Source organism: Gossypium arboreum, chromosome 13 (assembly GCF_025698485.1).
Source record: "Gossypium arboreum isolate Shixiya-1 chromosome 13, ASM2569848v2, whole genome shotgun sequence".
NCBI lineage: Eukaryota > Viridiplantae > Streptophyta > Magnoliopsida > Malvales > Malvaceae > Gossypium > Gossypium arboreum.
In genome coordinates, this window is record NC_069082.1 from 97,613,487 (window position 1) to 97,638,952 (window position 25,466).

The following is a 25,466-nucleotide window of genomic DNA, read 5'->3' on the forward strand; positions in this document are numbered from 1 at the left end:
TAACATGATGTGTGGATGCGATAATATAGAATAATATATAAATGTGAAACATGATTGATACATATAGTAACAGTGACGAGGTTATGCCAAAGAATTTGTAAATGGTATATTTGGTTTGAATGAAATTATAGATGTATATTTTTTGAAAATTGGATGTTCGGTTATGGAATGGAATAGATATAAATATAAGTTTATTACCTTTAATCATTGTTTATAAATGAGATGTTAAGCATAATGAATAGCTTGTGAAATGACTATGTTTAGATTTGGCAAACAAGGTGAATTAACTTTCGGTGGTTGTATAATAATTGAGGTATTATGTATTTGATGAAAAAGTTGGATTGTTTTGGCTATATGTGACAGCCCAAAATTGACCCTAGTCGGAATGTGGTTTCGGGACCACAAAACCGAGGCATAAAAATAATTAAAAATTTATTTTGATGCCTATGATATGTGTTAATTTGTGTGTGACATTTTTGATGTTTCAATTTAGTGTTATAAATGCGAATTTCACTAGAAAGGACCTAGTAGTGAACTTTGAAAGTATGATGGGGAAATGTGTGATGACTAGTTGCTCATGCATGCAAAAATAAGGGATTTGCATGTCAAATTTCCCCCAACATGAAGTGGCCGCCATGGCAAGAGAGGATGGGCAAAACATGTCATGAAACATGTTTTGTTGGTGCATTAGGGAGAAATAATAAACAAAGGTGTATGGGTAAGAAAAGAATGAAAAAAAATGTGTGTGAGTGTGGTATTCCCCCCATTGCCGTGAGTTGTAGAAAAAGAAAGAAAAATTTTGTTCATCCTTTCTTTGAGCCAAAACTAAGGAAGAAGGAGGATTTTTGCTTCATGCTTGGTTTGGAAGAGATCTAGAAGGAGATTTGGCTAAGTTTGCATCAAGATTAAGCTCAAGAGCTAAGAGGGCCACAATTGGACAAGGGGAAGGAAAAAGTGATCGAATAGCCGTAAAAGCCGCTCGACAACATCCGAGGTAAGTCCTCAAGAAGTGACCCTACTTGAATTATGTGAAATGAAGTATGGATGTGTATTGATTATTGACTATGTGTGTACGAGTATTTGAATGATACCGGGCTAAGTCCCAAGGCGATTATGCTAGTGATTATAATGGTGTTTGAGCCTTAGTAACGAAAATGAAATATGTATGTCCAATGATTATTGATGTATGTGCGCATGAGAAATTGAATGATATCCGGGCTAAGTCCCAAGACGTTAATGCTGGAAATTATATCCGGTTAAGACCCAAGGCAATTGTGCTAGTGGCTACATCCGGCTAAGTCCCGAGGACATTTATGCTAGTAATTATATCCGGCTAAGTCCCAAGGCATTCGTGCAAGTTGTTAAATCCGGCTAAGACCAAGGCATTTGTGCAAATCGTGATATCCGGGTTAAGTCCCGTAGGCCTTGGTGCGGGTTACCATAACCGGCTATGTCCCGGCGTTTGAACGAGTAGGGACATCCGGTTAAACTCAAGGTATGTGATTTGAAAATTATAAGCTTGCTGGAAAGTTTCAGCTAATGCACTTGTGAAATTTCTCAATGACAAGGTAAGTGTGGTGTGTGCTTATGCTGCTAGGAGTAAGAGCGTATGAATATCCGCTCCTATGATGGAACGAGTTATCGGCCTTAATGAAGCCGTTATTTGTGTATGAACATAAGAGTTGGGATGGTGAAGTAAGTATGATTATGTGAATGTGCATTAATGAAATGATGCATTTGGTTATGTGAATGTATTGCTTTAATTAAAGCTGATTATATTCCTTGAGACTTACTAAGCATAAAAATGCTTACCCGTTGCTTTGGCTCTCTGTTTTATAGATTTCGCTCGATAGCAATCGGATTCGGGATCAATAAAGTCGAAGTCATCCACACTATCAACGCCTCTATTTTGGTATAAATTTTGGTTGAACTTTGAAATGGCATGTATAGGACTACCCCTTGTTGGTTCAATTATGTTGTGATGTATATGTGTACGGCCATGCGAAAATGGCTCGTAAAAGTAGAGTACGGACTTAGACCGTTTGTGGTTTGTATATATATATATATGGTGTCATGATGTGATCATGGATTGGAAATGGGAGTGTTGGTCACATGATCAGCCATTGGTATGGTTAAAATGATCATATATGAACCTATGTATGGCAAGACTAGTTGGTTGATGGAGACTACAAAAATAGGTAAGACCTACCTTAAAAACAGATGCTGCCAGCTGCAGTGACGTGAATGTGAAAAATCACCAAAATTTGTAGGAATGGTATTAAATAGTGAATAAGCTATGTAAATGAACCTTGATGAGTCTATTTTCATATGGAAGAAACGAAATGGTCATAGGAGCTACATGTTAAGAGATATGAAAGCTATTGTGGGATAGGGCCAGAACGGTTTCTGGGTCCCCTGTCGCAACTTTAAAAATTTACTATAAATTATCCAGAAAGAATTATGAGTCATGCCTTATATGTACAGATTCCATTTTGAGTCTAGTTTCATTAGAAACAAACGGCACCAGTATTAAAGCCCTGTACAGAGAGATATTCAAGTTATAACGCGCGAAGGTCAGAGCAGTCGATCCCTGTAACATGGGTGACTTTAACTAATAAACTGTACCAATTGGCCCAACCAAAAATTCTAGAAATAATTCCATGGATGGATATATGAGTCTAAATTCAGGAAAAATTTACGAAACCAGTTTCTGAGTTTTGAAACTCGAGATATGATTTTTAAGGCGACGGTGATGCAGTTTTCCAGCCTGACTGGAAATGTCAAATTGGTGGGCAAATATGTGGACTTGGCTTGTTAACCCCTCGTGTCCGACACCGGCAACGGTCTCGGGTTCGGGGTGTTACACTATATGGATTTATATATAAACTTAGCTGAAAATATGGCTATTAAATTAGTTTGAGTATGACGTTTGTTAATTTAATTGATATGTGCTATTAGCATGTCAAAATTTGAGTTGGTATGCTATATAAGCTAGATGAATAATTATATATATATATATATATATAATTGATGTGTTGGTGTGAAGGATAAAATAAAATGTTTGATTATTCAGTCAGGTAATTTGGAAAATTTTTCATATGTATAAAGTGATTGAGCATAATAGAAGTAAACAACAAAAAGACATATGTGTTTGCATGTTATATATATGTTTGGTTAAAGATTTAACAAATGACCATATGAATAGTAACTTTGGTTTTTAATAAGTTGCATGTATGTTTGATCTAAATAATTAATAATGAGATGTTTATTTCCATGTGCTTATATCCGGCCATTTGATAATGATTATGGTTGTATGTTATCTAATTTATGTGTAACCTGTAATATTTGGTTTGATTTAATATATGTTCGATTGTGATAATTTGAGATGATTAATTTCTATGTGTATTTATAATTATCCGAAAGTTGTGTTTAGTTAGTAATACCTTGTAACCCTTTTCAGTGACGGTTATGGGTTAGGGGTGTTACATTTGTACTATGATTTGACTGTATTGAGCATGACGTTCTGCATACTTGTATGATTGAGGACATGACATTCTGCATGGGGTTGGGATACTGTTAAGGAGGAAGTGTATTATATCGGTGGCTTCGCTACATATACTGCTACTAGTGGCTTTACCACATATACTGATATTGGTAGCTTTGCTGCATTACTATTGCTGGCAGCTCTGCTACGATATTATTACTCACAGTTTTGCTACGATATTGGTGTGTTGGCTAGGTGGGTCGACTTTGTCCCCACATGGTGTGTTGGTGGTACGGAGTGGTGCGTTGGTTGGATTGGGATGGGTTGTGTAACACCCCAAACCTAGCCTAAGAGTTTAGACTGAATTTGGAATGCTACATTGATCACCGAAGTGATCGTGAGAGAATGTAACAAATCAAGGCGTTCAAAATTTGATTTCTGAAATCGTTTATCCCGAAGCAAGTCTAAAACGTTTAATAATTTAAACTCCATCAGTAAGTTTAATAGTATGAAATGTACGAATGAAAACTTAAAACAAAAGTTGTACCACATTATTATAAAACTTTATCGTTCAACAAAAAAAAACCTGAATCCAATTTAAAAAATGAAATAAAACTTATAGCTTGTTTCCTCCAAAACTGTTCGAAATATCCGCATATTGAGCCCATCAACAAACTGTACCTGAAAGGGGAAATAAAAGTGGGGGTGAGCTTAGTGTGAGATAAAAGCCAGCTACTATAGAATCAGAAATAGAAAATCTAGAAAGCAATTCAGAAGTGAAACATACTTATAGAACTATACGGAACCAGTTGGTACATTCTAAATGGACATATCGATAGATAACTGTATTTAGCACATATTTAAACACACTCAATCACACCGTCGCTATAACGGCTCAGTTAGACAGTCACAATCAGAGTACACAGTGTCAGAAACACTTTTCGGTCAAAAAATAACAGTTAGTCACATTCACAAACAATCGATAAAATACATATGAGTGCAGTTGAGTTAAAGGAACCCACCCATCCAGCTAACATAGCTCTCCGTCCCCCATCACACCTCAATAGAGCTGTAAGCTCATCTAACCAATCACTCTATGTGGGGATATAATCAACCCATCCATACAACCCTACACTCCATATAATGTCATCCCAGGTTACCCAGCAGCGATGGACATTAGCATTGTCCTCAACCCTCAGGGAATTGGGACTGCCCACGACCCTCTAGGTATTAAGGGATATCGGTAAGCTGTACAGTGCCATGCAGAAGATCGCGGTATAGACATGCAGTATGAAATACCAGATCAGATATATTATACAGCATAGCTAGCGTATAAGTTGTACTGTGCAATGCGGTAAACCGCTATACCATTATCAGTAATGTCCATGACCCTCAGGGTATTGGGATCGCCCACGACCCCCTGGGTAATAGGGCTATCATTCACTAGCAGGTCAGCTACCAGTTTCGTAAATCTTCATTCTCTTCAAAATCTCGCCCAAAATAGTTCATGCAAATGTATGTATGTTGGTAGATGCACAAAACTCAGAATACCAATCTCCAGATAGTCAATCAGAGAAAGTCACTCATATTTAGTCAATCAGAATAAAAAATGTACACACTCATTACTTGAGTTCATATCAACTACAAAATAACCTCACATATCAATGACACGTAGTTAGACGGTCAGATAAAAACTAGCTGCACGCACACTCACCCAGCTAACTGGGTTAAGAATCAACCATGACATACAACCAATCACAAAAATACATTATCCAAACTCAGATCAGAGTTGTAAACACCTTTACTAAAGCTTAGCTAAGGGTTTAAACACACAAAGTCCCTATCGCACTTACATATGCTCTAAAATTAAAATCTAGTGAAATAGGGCCACAAGCCCGTGTGCCACAACTATGTGGGATACTCCAAGCCATGTGGAGCTCCAAACGCCCGTGTGTAGGGTAGCACACGGCCGTGTGATGAGGCACGTACCCGTGTGAAGCAAGGACACAACCATGTGAGCAAGCCGTGTAACTGACTGTCTAATTTGCTAAAATAAGATGTAGGGCAGACATGGTCGTGTGAGGGTCTCACACGCCCGTGTGCCCACTAGACATAGCCGTGTGTTCCAAAACACCCGCCCGTGTGGAATCCCTAATTCCCAAATTAGTCACATGACCGTGTGACCTCAAATCTCTAAAATCCTAATCACCAAACTCATACGCCCGTGTGGACCAAGGGACACGGCTGTGAGAGAAACGAAAAAATCCCCAAAACGGTCACACGACCGTCGGGGAGGTCACGTAACCACCCCAAAATAGCCCCGAAACATCACTTTAGCCACCAAACCATCCCCAACTTAAGTAATATCGAAAACATATCAACAATCGGAGTATTTCTATCCTTTTCAGCGTTCAAGAAACCAAAACTAAAGCATTAAAAATAATCATACACAATAGGTCAAATCAAAATTTGGGAAAACTAAAATAATGCAGGGAAAGTTCGAATCCCACACCTGTTTTCGACGATGAAGGAAATGACAGAGGAGCGAAACTCCAAAATCCGCAATTAACTCATTTTTATTGAAAGAAAATAGCAAAAAGAAAAAGAAATGAAGAGGGGAAGAGGGGATGAGTAAAAAAAAGAACGTGAAATGGAAGAAGAATAAAAGTAAAAATAAATAATAATAATAATAATAATAATAATAATAATAATAATAATAATAAACAAATAAACTAAATAAGTATTTTAACTTAAAACAGAAATAAATAAAATGTTTTCCAAAACGCCTACACAGAGACTCGAACTAGGGACCTAGAGTCAAGCTAACACACACACAACCTGTAACACCCCTCACCCGTATCCAACACTGGGATAGGGTTCGAGGCATTGCCAGACTTAAACATTCATAAACGTATAAAACCGGGTCACCAAATTTTGCCTAAAATTAAAACTTTTAGAACATATGCTATCGTCCCTTAAACAGGCCATCGAGGCCTATAACTTACATTAAGGCGGTTTGGGACAAAACATTTGATATAAATTTCTAGCTTAGGAGTACCACACGCCTGTGTAGATGGGCCGTGTGGACTCACACGCCCCTGTGGCTTGGGACATGCCCCTACCCTTAGCCCATGGGCAACATTGACTTTTAAACATGGCCATGGCACACACCCATGCTGCCTGTCCGTGTTCAATACTGACTTTGGGACACGGTTATGGGACACGCCCATGTGACCCACCCGTGTCCTATACTAATTCAAGTTTTAAATGCAGGGGACACACAACCATAGCACACACCCATGGGAGGGAATCGTGTGTCACATACGGCCTAGACACACGCCCGTGTGTCCAACCATGTAAACCTTAATAGACTATTTTCTAAGCATTAAGTCACCCCTTTTTACTCCTTATACCATTATACTATGTTTACAAACTTATAAATTAAACATCCATGTTCAGGGTATTATCAACTTATTACCATATCACACATTTATTCCATAGCCATGACCACCTCATATGGTCCTAAGGCATTCACCATGTATATATGTTATATACTTCTTATACATAGTGAGCAAGCATAATCACATAACCACATCACGAGACATTTACATATATCATGGATGAATAGGCTTACAAGCCAAAATCATTATAAGCCACATCTCATGGCTACATACAACAAATCATTATAAGCCAATACATTTGGCTAATCACAACGACGTCGATCATAGAAAAATAAGTCCCTATACATGCCACTCACTTGAACACGTTTAACAGATACATGTCAATACTCCAAGGGTAAACACTTGATAGTGTGATGCTGCCTCCGACGATCTCCAACCCTGAGCTGACCTGTCAAAACTAAAAGAAATGGAAAGGGGAGTAAGCTTTACGCTTAGCAAGTCCATATGAAAATAATAAGCATTATAATAACATGTTTCCTTAGGTAAAACAACTACAATTATGCTTTTATTCATATTATGGTCAATCTGTCTACTTGAGTTATAGTTGATAAATTATTTATAACTCGAGCTACAGAATTCCAAATTAATATCTGTTAATTTTACCAGAAACTAGACTCATATCTCTTATTATCATAAAATTTTTAGAATTTTTGGTCTATCCAATAAGTACATTTTATTATTCAAATTCTCTCATGTTTCGCTGTTTGACAACTTCAACCTTTCTTCACTAAAATTTATTTATCTCCTATTACGAGACTTGGATAATGTTACCGTTTCTTTATCCTAAAATTAAACTCATTAATTATTTCATTCATATAAAATTTAACTCATAATTATTTTTGTACAATTTATAGTGATTTTCCAAAGTTGAGAAAGGGGAGTCTGGAATCACTCCGACTCTGTCTCACAAGAATTCAAATATCTCATGATACAAAATTCTTTTTCTTACACCATTTCCTTTATGTGAAACTAGACTCATTAAGATTTAATTCCATATTTTATTCAGTCTTTAATTCAGTTTCCAAAATTTTTAGTGGATTTTCAAAGTCGAACCAATGCTATACCAAATCTATCCTAGTGCAACAAGATAATAACCATCACAATTTGTCGTAGAAATTATTCTCATAAATATCAGTCATTCATTTGCACCATTGTCATAAGTCAATTTCATTTCTCATGTCAAGTACGTGTTCATGGGTTTCGAGTACTTACCTGTGCTATCATTTAGCACCGCACTCGTCCAAATGTGACAACTCACATGCATCATAATATTATCATATAATATACATTATGTATCATGGCAAGAGCCTTTTATTTCATTTCTCATATTAATCTCGTTGAATTTCTTGGAATCTCGATGGATTTCTCATTCACCGTCAATTCATACAAGTGATCATTTCATATGCGCACTCTCGCGAACCTCACATCTTACGGTGGGATTACCAGTCCAGGCTAAATCCTCCATAATATAAACTCATGGTGTGATGTCGAGATTACCAGTCCAGGCTAAATCCCTTGTACGATAAGTACTCTCAATGAGCTCGGATCTGAATTACCAGTCTAGGCTAAATTCAGATCCCAATCGGATTACCCATCCGGCTAAATCCTTAATGTACACATATTCTTCGGGAGGCTCAATTACTTAAGGAACACCCATCCGGGCTAGATCCTTTTCATACTTGAGATCACGGATTACCCGTCCGGGCTAAATCCTTTTCTGCAACACATGCACGATCTCAAGTCATGTAAGCCATAGTTCATCCATCGAATCTCCCTTTTTATTCAACCGAGATTTTTCTCTTTTCATCAAGTATCTCATTATGCATAGTTGCTCATGCCATGTACACCTAATTCAACACATTTCCATGTTTATTTAGACATTAATCCATAAGATAAACATGGTATTACATATAATTATAATTTGGCATTTGTTACAATATATAATCTTCATATAAACTAAATAAATATCCATCACCCAATGTTAACACATTAATTTAAGTTTGAGTATGAACAATAATAATATCATTGCATTATCATTGACATATGAATTACCTCGGTTTCGAGTACGACTACTTATTTCGAGTTTGTGCTTAACCTTGTTCGACCTCGCTCTAAGTCCGAATCTTATTTTCCTTGATCTATAATATCACCTTTAATTAGTCACATTATTCATAGGGGTCCAAAAACATATTTTTACAAATTTGTAATTTGACCTCTAAACTTTTGCATATTTGCACTTTTGCCCCAATGCTCGGAAATTAAACTTCATCCTATTTTCTTATGTTTTATGACATGCTGATCATTTTTCATAACTATGATAGCCCCCAATTTCCACTAAATCACCCATTTATGACCAATTTTACAACTTTTACAAAACGGTCCTTTCGGACGTTTTCATCGAAAACCGCTTAGTAAAAGTCGTTTATTAAACACCCAACACTCATTTTCTACCATTAGACATCAAAATTAATGCATATTACTCATGATTAAATTTTTAAACATAAACCCTAGCTCAAAATAATGGTAGAAATAGCTAGAACATGTTACCGAGATTTCAAAAATGTAAAGAACTTTAAAAACGGGGCTCGGGAGCACTTACAAATGAGATTGGAAGCTTGAAACAAACCCTAACCATGGCTTCCATGGGGGTTTCAGCTGGTACATGGAGAAGATGACCAAATTTTGGCTATTTTGGTTTTTTAATTCATTTAATTATTAGTTTACCAAAATGCCCCTAACTTAAAAATATTTTATTACACCCATTTCATGTCTATTTTTATCCAAAAATTAACTAATGGTCTAATTACCATTTAAGGACCTCCCATTTAAAATTTCATAACAATTATACACCTCTAACATGTAGAACTCAACTTTTGCACTTTTTACAATTTAGTCCTTTTGACCAAACTGAGTGCCCAAACGTCGAAATTTTCAAACGAAATTTTCACAATATCATTCCGTGAAATTTTAGAACATAAAAATATAATAAAAATAAATTTTATTACGTCGGATTTGTGGTCCCGAAACCACTGTTCCAACTAGGCCCTAATTCGGGATGTTACACAACCACCATTTTGACACTAAAGTGCATAGCTAAACACATACGTGCAACCTTCCCACTATCACTACACTCAAAAACCTAGAACTTCTAGGCCTAAAATTCGGGACGTTACAAGTTGCATTATTGTACTGTTTTGTTACTGTATTGGGCTAAAGCCCACTCTGAACTATTTCTGAATAGGGCTTAGGCTCAGGCCCAGACTGTTACTGTATGCTATATACTGATAGGCGGATAAGGGATTACACACTGAGTTTTCGTAAACTCACCTATCTATTTTAACTATACAAGCAATCCATAGGCGGATCGGTGCTACGAGGGACTCAGAGGTGGACACACAACAGCTTACGCTTTCGAATTTATCTTTTAACTTATAAGTAGTTTTATTTGGGTATTTTTATGTAAAAGGCCTCTTTTAAGTTTTATTCTTTAATTTTGGTTTTTATTATTTTATTATGATTTATACCTACTAGTGGTAGGATGAGCGTTTTCAAAAGATATGCATGATTTACCAAAATACCACGATTACGCAAAACCGTTTTAGAAGCTTCCTCGATAAATGGGATTTTGGAATTAATAAAGTTTTAAAGTAAATACTTTTTGACAGTGACGCAAGTTTTAAAATTATTTTCTAGATTACACAAAGAGGCTAAATAAACATTTGGCTTTTCAAACGTTATCACGTTTTACGAAAACACTTCAATGTGACACCACCAGATTCGGCCATAACATCTAGGCCAGGTTTGGGGTGTTACAGATTTAATTGGTGTTTGGTATTAATTTTGGATCTTATTTAGATTTATTATTTTGAGATTTTAGATTTTAGATCTTTTAGGCTGAGTCATATTTGAAATTTAGATTTTCGAGTTTAGATTTTCTTTTATTTTATTTTTAGCCTTGGAATTTTGAAAATTTAAGTTTTAATAGATTTAATTAGAATTTAGTCTTAAATTGAATTTATTTTATTTTTAACCTTTCTGAGTTCTTTTGTTGAAGTATATTTGCCAAGGTTTAGGTTATATCTTTAATGTGTTTTTTTTATCTAATAATATATATATATATATATATATATATATATTTCTACTGATTATGTTATCAGTTTGAATTGTGTATGGGAACATAGGGCTTTGGGACCAAGATGGATTTGCAATGCTTCTTCCTCACCTTGAGGAAGGCTACCTCATTATTCCACTGATCAAATCTTTGGGTCCACCATTTCCATGTAACTTTTTAGCTATAATTGGTTATTGCAGAGCCTTAATTATTTTTTTTTTAGTTCTGGTTTAAGGTATAGTTGTTTCTTAGGTTTATGATAGGCATACATTTTTTTCAAGGTCTGTGTTGGATTTTAGTTTTTGTAGTTTGTCAAAGGAAAACAATGGGATAATAGATCAATTAGAAAAATGAAGTATATGTATTTAATGAAATGTCATATCCAAAATATGTACGTTCTTATCCCATTTTTTTATATTAAATTCAACATGAATAAATTTTCATCCGGATAGAATCTAATCTAACTAGTTTTAAGATTTTTTGGTAATTAGAAGTACAAGTAAGGATACTAAAGATTGAACCTAAGTTTTCATGTCACACAACACAAACATCTTGACAATAGTTTGTTTTCCATTCTTGAGAGGTACATGTGATAACAGTGCAATCATTCCACTTTTTTTTTTCAAGGAACATTTCTATTACAAATTTTGATCTTTCTAAATCACTAGTTGACTAAGTATTTTTCTAATTTTTTTTATTGTAGGACAACATCATTGCGAACTTTATTGTGAAAGGTATTCAATAGTAAATAATTCTTCTTGGCTATTAAAAATTTCCAAACAGGGAAATTCTCTTGCAATTATGGTAATATTTCTAACATTTTTGGCCTCTTCCTCAATAGGCGGTATGTCTTTGTCACTAACTTATTTAGGCATCTCTCCAATAATCTGTAAAAAAAAAAAAGGTATAAGCAATGTGATGGGTTTGCTGACATTTTTTTTTGTTTTTTGTTTTCAATAATATTGTACTCTTCTATTTGTCAACAATTGTGCTAACCTATATGTTTGCATTTTCATTAAAAAGTATATATATATATATATATATATTTATTTATCTTAGTTTCCAATTTTATATAAGAACAAGAAATCTAGAGAGTAAACAACTTCAAATTTTTATCAAGATATTTAGGACAACATTGAGTTGTTATTCCAAATTAACTCAATCTTAGTATAACTTACAAATACAAAATGAAAAGAAAAAAAGAAGAAAAATTGTCTATATTATCAACTATTCTAAAGGAAGATTCATGTAATGATCTTATAATATTTATAACAACAACATCAACAACAACAAAAATTATAATGATGATAAGGTAATTTAAAGAAAAATAAGCATAATAAAATTATAAAGAAGGAAAAATGAAATAAAATACAAAGTGATTAATCCAACATTTTTTATCCTAGTAAAATTGAATTCAAGAACAAAAATAAGCACAATCAAACCATATCCAAATAAATTAAAGCAAACCAAGGTTTGGTTAATCTAAATAGAAGATTATACATGTTACACAAAAATTAAAGAAGAAAATGAAGATTGAGATGAAGAATCACTTAGAGGATTGTCATTTCTCAAGGATGCAGAGACCTTTGAACCCAGGTTTGATTCTTTGAATTCACTAATTGTAATTATTTTTTAGACTACTAAAAATGAACACCAAAATTATTTATCATCTAATCTAAAAGCAATTATATATATATATATATATATTAATTTTTAAATTTAGTTGGATTTCAACCATTTTAGGAAAGTGAAGAACTTGGCTAATTATTAGTCTTAATTTTGGAAATATGAGTTGTCTTTAAAAAGTACAAAAATTCCAAATGTGGTAGGTAGTTATTATTATTTTTAATAATAAAGTGATAGGTGTCTAACATGTATTGGAAAAGAATTTAGTGTTGTTGATTTTATTTGGATGTCTTACCTAGGTTTTTGCTGTTTTTTCTTGTAATAATTGCATGGTAAAAGCAGGTATCTACAGGGGCGAAAGTAGAATTTTTTTAGGGGGGCCAAAATTAAATTTTAATTCCTACTATGGTAAAAATACAATTTCACCATTTGAATAGCCTATACATTTATAATTTTTAAAAGGATTAAATCAATTTTTTATTATTTTTAGGGGGCCAAAGTGTAATTTTACCTTTACTAATTTAAAATCTTAAAAAATTTAAAGGTCCTAAATGGAAAAAATTTCATTTTAGGGGGACTAGGGCTAATTGGTTTTATAGTGTCAAATGTGTAACGGTTAATTTATATGTTACCTTGTCGTATTAAAGTGATACTATGATTTTGATGCTTGATACTTTTCGATTGTGGCATGAAAACTTGGGTTCAATCTTTAGTATCCTTACCTCTACTTCTAATTACAAAAAAAATCCTAAAACTTGCTAGACTTGATTCTATTTGATGAATATTTTCTCATGTTGAAATTCATAAAACATGTGTAAGAAATAATACGGAGACATAAAATGTACATATTTTTTATGGTTGCTAAACTAACTAAAAATTCGACTAAGGCAAGCACACCTATCGAATAGTAGTATAGTTATGGTGAGACCGAAATATCGTATCCACAAGGACTAAAAGTACTAGTAATTACTATCTTTTTATTATCTAGCTTAAGAATTAAAGGGATGTTTTGAAACTAAGAATAGCTATCGAATTAACTAAGAATATGATAGAGATAAAAGTTGAAAAATACTGTTGGAAAACCGATGGAGAAGACAATACCCAAGGAAGAATCCACCTAGACTTCACTTATTACTTCTGAATTAGATGATTTATTCACTTGACTTAATCCATAGAAATCCCTGATTTATGTTAACATCTATCTCGAGACTAAAAACAACTGACTCTAGGTTGATTAATTGAAATCTCTTTCTAATTGAAACCCCTATTATTGTATTAACTCGATCTATGGATTCCCTTATTAGATTTGACTCTAATTCAACAGATTTATGTTGTCCTATCTTTAGGATTGCATGCAACTCCACTTAATTATGGAAGATCTACTCTTAAACAGGGACTTTTGCTCCACTGAATAAGCACATCAAACTTGAATTAATATCCTGAAATATTATTTCAAGAATTAAGAACACATAATTAAGAATAAGAACAAGTATTTATCATATAATTCAAATAGTAATAAGATCTGTCTTAAGTTTCAGCTCCCTTAGGTATTTAGGGAGTTTAGTTCATAATGATAGGGGAAAACATCTCAAAATTGGGAAAAATACAAAACATAAAGAAACCCAAAGAATTTCTAAGGAAATTGAATGGAGATCTTTAGTCTTGAAGTAGATCCTACTTCCGAGCTGATTCCGATGGCTGTCCTCGAGTATTCTTTGCCTTCTACTCCGCGTGTCCCCTTTGATCCTCTTCTAGAGTGTTTATATAGACTTTGGAATGCTTCAAAACCCTAAAAATTAGCCTTTTTCGAGTAGAATTAGACTTAGGCTAGATAGGGACACAGCCATGTGCCACGCCCGTGTGAAGGTGCTCAATCTGTGTGTAATTCTGAGTTGGTTTTTAGTCGACACAGCCATGACACATGGGCATGTGGCCTACCCGTGTGTTTCATACGAGTGTGTGGTTTACCCATGTGAAAGTGCTAGGCCGTGTGAAATATTGAGATAAGCCCATTCTATCCGTTTTTGGCCCGATACTTGCTCTTTTCACCTTCTTATGTTCACTTAAGTATAAAACATTACTTTAAATGATTAGGAGCATCAAATTCACTAAATCTTATGATAAATAATCCAAAAATATGCCAAGCATGGGATAAAAATATGTAAATATTATGGTTTATCAATTTTGCGTAAGTCATTTCATATAATACATATACTTCATTTTGCCAATTGATTTATTATCTTTTTGGTTTCCTTTGAAAACCTCCTAAAACTAAAATCCAAAAAAGACCTTAGAAAAAGGTATGCATATTATAAACCCAAAAAAAAAAACCATACTTTAGACCAGAACAACAAAAAAAGTTAAGGCTCTACAACAACCAACTATAGGTCAAAAGGGACATGGGAATGGTGGACCCAAAGATCTAATCAGTGGAACAATGAGGTAGCCTTCCTCAAGGAGAGGAGGAAGCATTGCAAATCCACCTTTGTCCCAAAGCCCTATGTTCTCATACACAATTTCAAATTGGTAACTTAATCAATAAGAAACAAACAATCAACTTAGATAAGATCAACAAAACTGTCACGTCCCAAAAATTGGGTTACTAGAAATGGGGATTATATTGTAGGTTCAAGATAAAAATCGGGTTTTGTGTCATAGGAATTAAAATATGATAAAATAAATAATTAGTTAATAATAGTAAAAATAATAATTAAATGAAATAATAATGCTATTAATAATTGGGGCATTAGTAAAAATTAATTAAGACTATTTTGGAATAGTGGTTAAAGTAGAGGTTACATATGTAAATTAAGACTAGTAGTTAAAAAGGAGTTATTAGAAAAAAGGAGAAATAAAAGAGGACTTAGAGGGTAAATAACCCAATTTTAAAAAAATTACTTCTCTCCATATTTTTTTCATTTTAAAATTTTGTTAGATCTAGATTGGAAAATTTTCTCTCAAAAATTTCTGCATCTCTTATATTTTCTTGGCATCCAAACACCCCTTATTCCTTTAGTTTTGCAAGAAAATCACTCTTTCTTCACCAATTTCTCACCTAAACTTAGCTCGTTTTTTCTTAATTAGTAAAAATTCGTTGAGGTTTTCGAACCAAAAGTAAATATATTGTTTTCTTATGTATTTAACTTTTATTAGTTGTTTTTAATTTGAAATTTCATAAATCTATGTAAGAAAATTAAAGATCCCTAGTTTTTTTGCATCAAAATGGTGGATCTCATAATAAAGAGCTAAGATATATGTTTTTAAAATGATTTTTAGTATATTTTAACAAGATTAAGAGGTTCACAAATTCAATTTATCAACATCTTTAATTAATTGAATTAATTAAATTTTTCTTTTGAGAATAAATATGAACAATGTTTTTAAAAAATAATAATTAAAGAAATTAAACAAAGTTAAAGATCTTGATATATAATTAAACCTTAGTTAGGGGGTTTGTAACACCCCAAACCCAGCTTAGACGTTATGGCCGAATCTGGATGAATTACATTTGCTTGTTTAAAAAAAAAACTAGAAGTTTAATCCCAACTTTAGAAATTGTGAATTCTGAAAATATTATTTTTAGCAAAACACTTACATGTTATTTTGGAAAAACTTATTTATTTTAAGGAAAAACTCTTAATTTCATCTTGTTTGAGAACTTTTGATTTCACTATGTATTTCAAAAATATTACTATGGCAAAGCTCTTATGTATTCTAGAAAATCTTATGCTTGAATACTCTTATTTTATAGTAGAACCACCAAGTCATATAGTAGCGGATTTTTCTTTTTACCGATTTTAATTTTGAAAACCAATTTCTAATATGATAAATCGTATGTTATCATCGTTATACGCTAAAAATACGAAAGTCCGATGGAAAATGAGCTGAAACCATAAAACAAGACTAAAGAAAAGTTACAAACCAAAAGATCAGAAATAAACTAATCATAAACCGATTTATTTACTTATCCAAAAAATCTATCCGAGCTCTCGCATGCCATCTGATCCTAAACTCGAAGATTACGTGAAGAGTCAGAGATAAAACAAAGGGGTGAGCTATAAAGCTCAATGTGTAACAAACTCGAACCGTGAATACAAATAACACAACAATCAAATCACATAATTCTAGAGAATCTCATATCGATCAATGGAGCAAAACTAATAGTGCATGCTTATGCCAATGTAGTACTTTGTAGAATACACAATGCATGTTTTTCAAAAAACTTCCTACCCAACTCCGCTACACACCAACAGAATAGTTGTGGTCAATGCCACCAGAGATTGCAGTTAAAACTACCAGATCAAATGTATGTAGTCAAGTCACTATATTGCAACCAAGCTACCAGAATAAAAATGTGGATAAACCACTAGATAGTACAGATCATTAAACTGACAAAACTTCCTCCTTTCCATATCATCCCCATCCCATGCAATGTGACATGGCATGCATATACTAAATCTGATTGAAAAGCATGTAAAACATGCAGTCGTACAATATCAGAGATCAGAAGGCATAGCATTCCATGCTTTAGTAGAACAGGCGTATAACAAATTAAATATAAACAAATCAATTTTGCCCTAGTGTCACATGCATGGTCATATAGTAGAATCCAAAAATACGTAAATCTAACAGATTCAGACATCATATACCAATACTCAACATAGCAAACAAAAACCTAAAATTGACAAAACACAGATCATACGTATATAAATCACATACCTTAAACACATCAATTACAAAAACATATTAACAGATGCTTTATTTTCAAGTCTTATTAAGTAGTATGCACCCCATAGAAAATCTAGTTGCGAATTTTTGAGTCAAACGGGGCTAGGTGAAGATTTTCAAAAATGGACTCACATGGCTGAGTGGCCCACACAACCCAACTGGCTAGCCTATGTGGCCCACACGGCCTGTCACACGACCTCACACATGCTCGTGTGGCCCACACGGCCCAATTGACCCAACCCATGTGATACATATGATTTGGCATAAAGCTTGGCATATGGCTTTGTGGCACACACGATCTGCCACACGGCCATGTGACATCGACAAAATGCATTTCAACTTTTCACCATTCTATGTTTTTCAAGTTTTCTGTTACACACCTTACTAATTTCTAAAGCAAACACCACTGCAAGAATTCCAGAATCCTAAATTGACAAATCACACGAGTTAATTATCAAGATTTTAGCAAACCTGAAATGCTAATTCAAAACTAATGTCAATAATAAAACTTCAATACAAAAAATTAGCCTCTAACAGTAGTGATAGTCACTTACCCTTGATAAAACAACAGTTGCTAACAATACTTTGATCATAAGAGAATTAATCATCTCGCAAACTTCACCTAATACGGACAAAGAATTAATCAAAATTGATGCTTAACCCCTTTAAAAATCAACCTAAACCACAGAATCAATAATACACATTCCCACTTCACAACCCCACAAAAAGATTTACTTACATTGGAACTTGATATTGCAATGACAAAATTTCCAAAACAGAGATGACAAATGACTAAAGAATAAAAACAAGTGAATCAAGAAATGACAATTATTAGAATGAAAGAAAAAGAATTGATGAAACTAGAGAAAATCTTTTACCATAAATCCAACGTGAAAACCAAAATTGAAGAAAAATGGAGATGGAGGAAAAATGGAACAACAAAAAGAGGAGGATTTTGAGGAAAATTTTAGGAATTAAAAAAATAAGAAGTTTTATTAAAAACTAACCACTTCCCCCACTAATCTGTAACCTTCCAAACCTGGCATAGACATTATGACTTGATTGAAAAGGCTACATTAGCCACTGAAATAGCCAAGCTAACTTATGTTACTTTTGAAGACCTTAAATAAACTTATTTTAGAGAAAATTTGTAGTTGTACTTTGAGTTAGTTTAAAAACATTAATTTATTAGGTAATTTGTCCTTAGGATTCACTTTATTATTAACAATGTTGTTTTAGAAAGAAAAAAAATGTTTGTTCATTGCTTTACTTTGTAAAAACTTGATGTTAACTAATGTAATGGAAAAACCATTATTCATGCCATTTTGGAAATCTAGTCACCTTATTTATTTTTTTTCAAAAAAGGTTTCTTTGAAAGGCAATAGAAATTAGGGATCAATGTCAAATTTTACTTAAGCTAAATATCATGCATTTTTCGGTTATTTTGCTTGAATAATCCATGTATGCAAAACTCCCCAAATGAAAAGTACCAAGCCAAAGAACAAAAACAATTGAAAATTACAAACCAAAACCAATAAAGACTTATTAAAAATAGTCTGAGGTCTAAGGTGATTCTCTAAATGCCGAGTTTAGTCTAGCTTCAAGGTTTACCTAAAAAGTTAAACACAATGGGGGGTGAGCTTATGAAAGCTCAGTGTGAGTCGAACAGTTAATTGAATAGTCACAAATATCAAATATAGTGAAACATATTAGCATTAGCAGAAGGACACAAAACCATCATTGGAATTTCATATTATTACATAGTCATTACCAAAACCGATGTCAAATGGTGTAAGAGCATGGGTCATGATTCATTCGAGTAACAATCATTTATTTGGATACCATTCAACACAACACAATATAGTATGTAACATAAATCAATAATATTCGAGCATGTTATGAGCATGATGCAATGCAAAGAAATTCCTACCCCAACCATCTGCTACACACCATAGGTTCCGTAGAACCCGTTTGCCAAACTCCAACAAATGTGAGCAAAGCTCGTTGAGGTAAAACCACCGGATAATAATAAATGCAAAAAATCTACTGAATAATGAATAATGCAGTAAAATCGCCAATCTCCTCAATACTCCAAGTGCAGTACATTGACTACAAATAAATACGGACTTAATATGCCACCAATACTCCACAGAACTCCTTTGTCAGCCACAATAATAACGCACCCTAATACACATACAATATGTCATATAATCTCATACATAATCATAATTCAATATTTCACATTTTATTGACATGTTCAACATGTCTTCCTATTATTGATACGTGATATTCATGACAGGTTTTAAATATTTATAATGAATCGTTCTTGAAACTAACTATTATCACGATGAAGGTAAGTGTACCTATCGAATAGTAGTATAGCTTTAGTAAGACCGGATTGTCGAACCCAAAGGAACTAAAAGTACTAGTGATGACTGTCTTTTTATTGTCTAGCCTAAGAATAATGGGGTTTGTTTTAACTAACTAATTAACTAAACTAAGAATTCAAAGAAAATAGAATTGGGGAATTACTTTTGGAAAAATGATTGAATTAAGACAATACCTAAGGAAAAATCCACCTAGACTTCACTTGTTATTTGACTCTGAATCGGACAATTTATTCATTTGACTTGATCCGTAGAAATCCCTAAGTTATATTATTATCCCTCTCGAGACTAACAACGTCTTACCCTAGGTTGAATAATTGAAATCTCTTACTAATTAACTCCCTAGGGTTGCATTAACTCGATTTATGGATCCCCTTCTTAGGTTTCACCCTAATCCGGAAAAGTCTTGTCAACCTATCTCTAGGCGCGCAATCAACTCCGCTTAATTATTACAAATGTACTATTAGACAGGGTCTATTCCTCCTCTGAATAAAAGCTTAACTTGAATCAATATCTTGGAATATCAAAACAAGAGTTAAGAACACATAATTAAGAACAAGCCAAATATTTATCATATAATTCAGATAATAATAACAAGATCTGCCTTAGGTTTCATTCCCCTTAGGTATTTAGGGGTTTTAGTTCATAACTAAAAGGTAAACATATTAGAAGAATAATGAATACAAAACATAAAGAAAAACCCAAAACTCCTAAAGGGAAATTGAGGGGAGATCTCCAGTCTTGATGATGAATCTAGCTTCTGATATGGATCAATCGGCTTTCCTTGAGTAGTTCCTTGCTTCCTCTTCTATGCGTCCTTTTCTCCTCCTCCTCTAGGGTGTATTTATAGGCTTTAGAATGCCAAAGAACCCTCAAAATTGGCCTTTTCTGAATTGGACTAAACTTGGGCTCAACAGGGACACACCCGTGTGCGATTACTTCAGGCGTGGTCAAGCTTGTGAAATAGGCATGAGCGTGTGGTCCACCCGTGTGAGTTGTGCTTTGATTCTGCCAAATTGACAAGGCTATGTGGTCTGCCCGTGTAAGGAGGTCTAGGCCGTGTTGATTTCGTACGTTGGCCCATTTTCTCTATTTTTGGCCCGTTTCTCGTTCATTTCATTCTCCTATGCTCACCTAAGTATAAAATATAAAATTAAGGCATTAGGAGCATTGAATTCACCAATTTTAAGGAAAAATCATCCATAAAATGTGCTAAGATGGGATAGAAATATGTATAAATTACGGTTTATCAAATACCCCCACACTTAAGCATTTGCTTGTCCTTAAGGAAAATCCTCAACTCATAATCAAATAAATTCTTCTTAACTTTTAATTTCTATCGATAATATCTTAGAATAATCCATAGGTAATCATACATTGAAAATTCAACTCAAAGAACATCAAAGTTTCAAACATTCCAAGTTGAGTATTTTATCATGAAAACATAGGTGTCTCCCCTCGTCTAAGTAATTACCTTTGATTTAAAATGTCACAGAGTTTCACATCCTCACTAAAGATTCACTCAAATCACTCGAGGTGTTTAAGGAAAATAAATGAAGCACTCAATAGCCAATAATGAAAAGTCATTACCATAGGCTTGCATGAAAATCAAATCTCCACCACTATAAATTGAGATGAAACATCAATCAAAAGGTCTTTAGAGGGTTGTAATTTGGCTTTGGTTAGAGGGTGTAGTCACAAGCTGAAAGAAAAGGTTAGAATCGAGATCGAATTGAAAAATTGCCTAACTAGAAAAATGACTAGTCATCAATTGCGTACAACAGAGCTTTTTCTCAGAATGTGGAATTTAACTACTTAAGCTCAGAAGATCACTACTATGTCGCACAACCGTGGCTACTTATCACATCCTATGTTGGGGAAGAAATGTTTTCCCTATTTTCACATGGTCGTATCGCACGGTCGTGTTGCATCCGTGGTATGTGCACGGCCTACGGCACGCTCGTGTGCCTGGCCGTGTGGTTCTGAAAAGCCTGTGCTCAATAATTTGGTTAGTATGTTAGATTTTTAAAAACTAAAATTTAAAGAAAGTAATATTGTTAGTGCTCGGTTTGCCTCTTGAGAAGAGCTTATTTAAATTCTAAGCTAGACTTTACCATCCATTGAATGGTCATGGTGGTTCAAGGAGTTTATACTCCTCATTCCTGCTGTGAATCTCATCAAAATAAGGTTTTAGGCGGGTATTGTTTACCTTAAAAGTGCTGAACTTGGGATGACTTACCTTGACTATACGGAATGGGAAAATGCTAAGTACCGTAAGAGGAATTTCTTCATTCTGTTTGGCAATGACAATGTGAGGATATGCGACATCTAATAAAACTTTATCTCCAGCCTTAAGTTGATTTGGAAAGGTATTGAGCTTGTTATGGTGTAGTTTTAGTTTATCGTGTGTTCTCGGTTTATGTGTCCACCATTCATCCAGCTCCTCGATTTGTAGCCTTCATTCTTCATGAATGGGTCCTCTACTGTTGCTTGAAAATGGTTCATGTACTTCCTTCAAACTCATTTCCTACAAAGTAGGTTGCACCATAATGTCAGTTTTAGTAGAATGGTTTAGACAATCACCTTCAATTTTCGATGTGTTGCCGGAATTGCAAGCTTGAAGGGTGATTATTTCGTCTCCCACATGAAGTGTGAGGTCACCTGTGCCAACATAAATAACATTTTAGCCATTGCTAAAAAGGGCCTTCCTAAAATCAAAGGAGTGTTGCTATCCTCCTCTATGTCTAGAACAATGAAGTCAACGGGAAATATAAATTTATCAATTTTAACTAGCACATCTTCAATAATACCCCTAGGAAATCTTATAGTTTTATCTGCTAATTGAATGCTCATCCAAGTCTGTTTGGGTTTCCCAAGACCTAGTTGTTTAAACACTTTGTAAGGCATGACATTAATACTAGCCCCTAAATCAGCTAATGCATTATTAACATTTAAACTACCAATTAAGAAAGGAATTGTAAAACTACCTAGGTCTTTCAATTTGTTGGGTATCATATTCTAAAGAATGGCTGAGCAAACCGCGTTCAGCTCCATATGCGACCTTTCATCTAACTTTCGTTTATTTGCTAGAAGCTCCTTTAAAAATTTGATTGCGTTTGGCATCTTTGAAAGTGCTTCAATAAACGGTAAGTTAATATGTAGTTTCTTTAAAAGTTTAAGGAATTTACCAAATTGTTCATCTGAGCGGTATTTCCTTCTCGCATTGGGGTATTGTACACGAGGTTTGTATTATGTACTTACCGGTTTTTGCTCATTGTGGTCAACCTCACTTTTACCTTTTCTTATCTCAGTTTCTTGCCTTCGTTCTGGTACAGGTGTGACTAACCCTTCTTCATCTTGACTAGTAATCGTGTTGATTTGCTCCCTTGGGTTAGATTTGTGTTGCTTGGCAAGCTACCTTATGGTCATTCAGAAATTAATTTGGCAAGCTGTCCAATCTGAGTTTCGAGCCTTTGGATTGATGCTTGTTGATTCTTAAGTGCTGTCTCGGTATTCTAAAAAGGAGTTTCTGACACCGATATAAACTTTGAGAGCATATCTTCAAGGTCTGGCTTCTTTTCCTGTTGATAGGGTGGTTGTTGGTAGCCTAGAGGTGGTCTCTGATTTCCTTGGCCTCCCCATGAGAAATTTGGGTGGTTCCTCCAACCTGCATTGTAAGTGTTACAATATGGATTGTTTTGAGATTAAGGATTATTACCCATGTAATTTAACTACTTGTTGTCCATGTTGTGGCCATAAGGTTGGTATTCTGAATTGCTTGATCCACCTCCACTTGCTTTGCACTGCATTACTGGGTGAACCTGTGAAGAACTAAGAAAACCATCAATTTTGTTATTCAAGAGTTCTACCTAATTAGAGAGCATGGTGGCTGAATAGACGTTATAAACACCGGCTATTTTCGTTGGCTTTATCCTCATGACTTGCCACTGATAGTTATTCTGTGACATCTCTTCTATAAACTCATAAGCATCTTCAGGTGTTTTATTATTAATTGTTCCGCCAGCAGCTGCGTCAACCATTTGTCGAGTCGAAGGATTCATGCCATTATTAAAGGTTTGAACCTGTAGCCAGAATGGTAATCCATAGTGAGGGCATCTTCGCAAAAGGTCTTTGTATCTCTCTCATGCATCATAGAGTGTTTCTAAATCCATCTGCACAAAAGAAGAGATATCATTACGTAATTTAGTCGTTTTAGCCGGCGGAAAATATTTTAGTAAAAACTTTTCGGTCATTTGTTCCCAAGTAGTAATTGACCTCGTGGTAACTATTTAGCTTTGTTCCTTAATGAAAAGGGAAACAACCGAAGATGTATGGCATTATCAGAAACACCATTGATTTTAAATGTATCACATAGTTCCAAAAAGTTTTCCAAGTGAGAGTTGGGATCTTCGTCTTGCAAACCATCAAACTGAACGAATTGTTGTACATTTGAATTGTGTTAGGTTTCAGTTCAAAAGTATTTGCAGCTACAGCAGGTCTAACTATGCTCGATTCAGTTCCTGTTAAAGAAGGTTTAGCATAATCATACATAGTGCGGGAGCAGATTTTGATTAACAGCAATCGCATGAGGTAGCGGATTTTCTTGGTTTTCAGCCATCTCCTCTGTGGTGGTTGAAGTATCTTCCTCTTGCTCTTCTGTGTAACGTAAGCTTCGCCTTATTTCTCTTTGGTTTCTGTGAACTGTGTGATCGATCTCACTATCAAAAAGTAATAGTCCTGATGGGTTTCTTCTAGTCATAAACTATAAGAACCTGCCAAAAAAAGGGAAAAAGAAGAAATAGTAATAACAATTAGAAATAAATTTAAATTGCAGTAAAAGTAAATGGCTAAAGTAATAAAAATCGAGTGTTCCTAATATCTTAGTTGCCCGGCAACGGCGCCAAAAACTTGATACGTGATATTCGTGACAGGTTTTAAATATTTATAATGAATTATTCTTGAAACTAACTATTATCACGATGAAGGCAAGTGTACCTATTGAACAGTAGTATAGCTTTAGCAAGACTAGATTGTCGAACCCAGAGGAACTAAATGTACTAGTAATGACTATCTTTTTATTATCTAGCCTAAGAATAATGGGGTTTCTTTTAACTAACTAATTAACTAAACTAAGAATTCACAGAAAATAGAATTGGGGAATTACTTTTGGAAAAACAATTGAATTAAGACAATACCTAAGGAAAAATCTACCTAGACTTCCCTTATTATTTGACTCTAAATCGGACGAATTATTCATTTGACTTGATCCGTAGAAATCCCTAAGTTATATTATTATCCCTCTCGAGACTAACAACGTCTTACCCTAGGTTGAATAATTGAAATCTCTTACTAATTAACTCCCTAGGGTTGTATTAACTCGATTTATGGATCCCCTTCTTAGGTTTCACCCTAATCCGGAAAAGTCTTGTCAACCTATCTCTAGGCGCGCAATCAACTTTGCTTAATTATTACAAATGTACTATTAGACAGGGTCTATTCCTCCTCTGAATAAGAGCTTAACTTGAATCAATATCTTGGAATATCAAAACAAGAGGTAAGAACACATAATTAAGAACAAGCCAAATATTTATCATACAATTCAGATAATAATAACAAGATCTGCCTTAGGTTTCATTCCCCTTAGGTATTTAGGGGTTTTAGTTCATAAC

The 25,466-nt window shown here is 34.2% G+C and overlaps 1 non-coding gene across 1 annotated transcript; it reads left to right on the forward strand.

Moving 5' to 3' along the window:
- The first annotated feature begins 23,895 nt into the window (after positions 1–23,895).
- Positions 23,896–24,001, forward strand: LOC128287662 (small nucleolar RNA R71). Its single transcript, XR_008278362.1, has one exon. It is a non-coding gene; the product is annotated as a small nucleolar RNA R71 (small nucleolar RNA).
- The last annotated feature ends 1,465 nt before the right edge of the window (positions 24,002–25,466 follow it).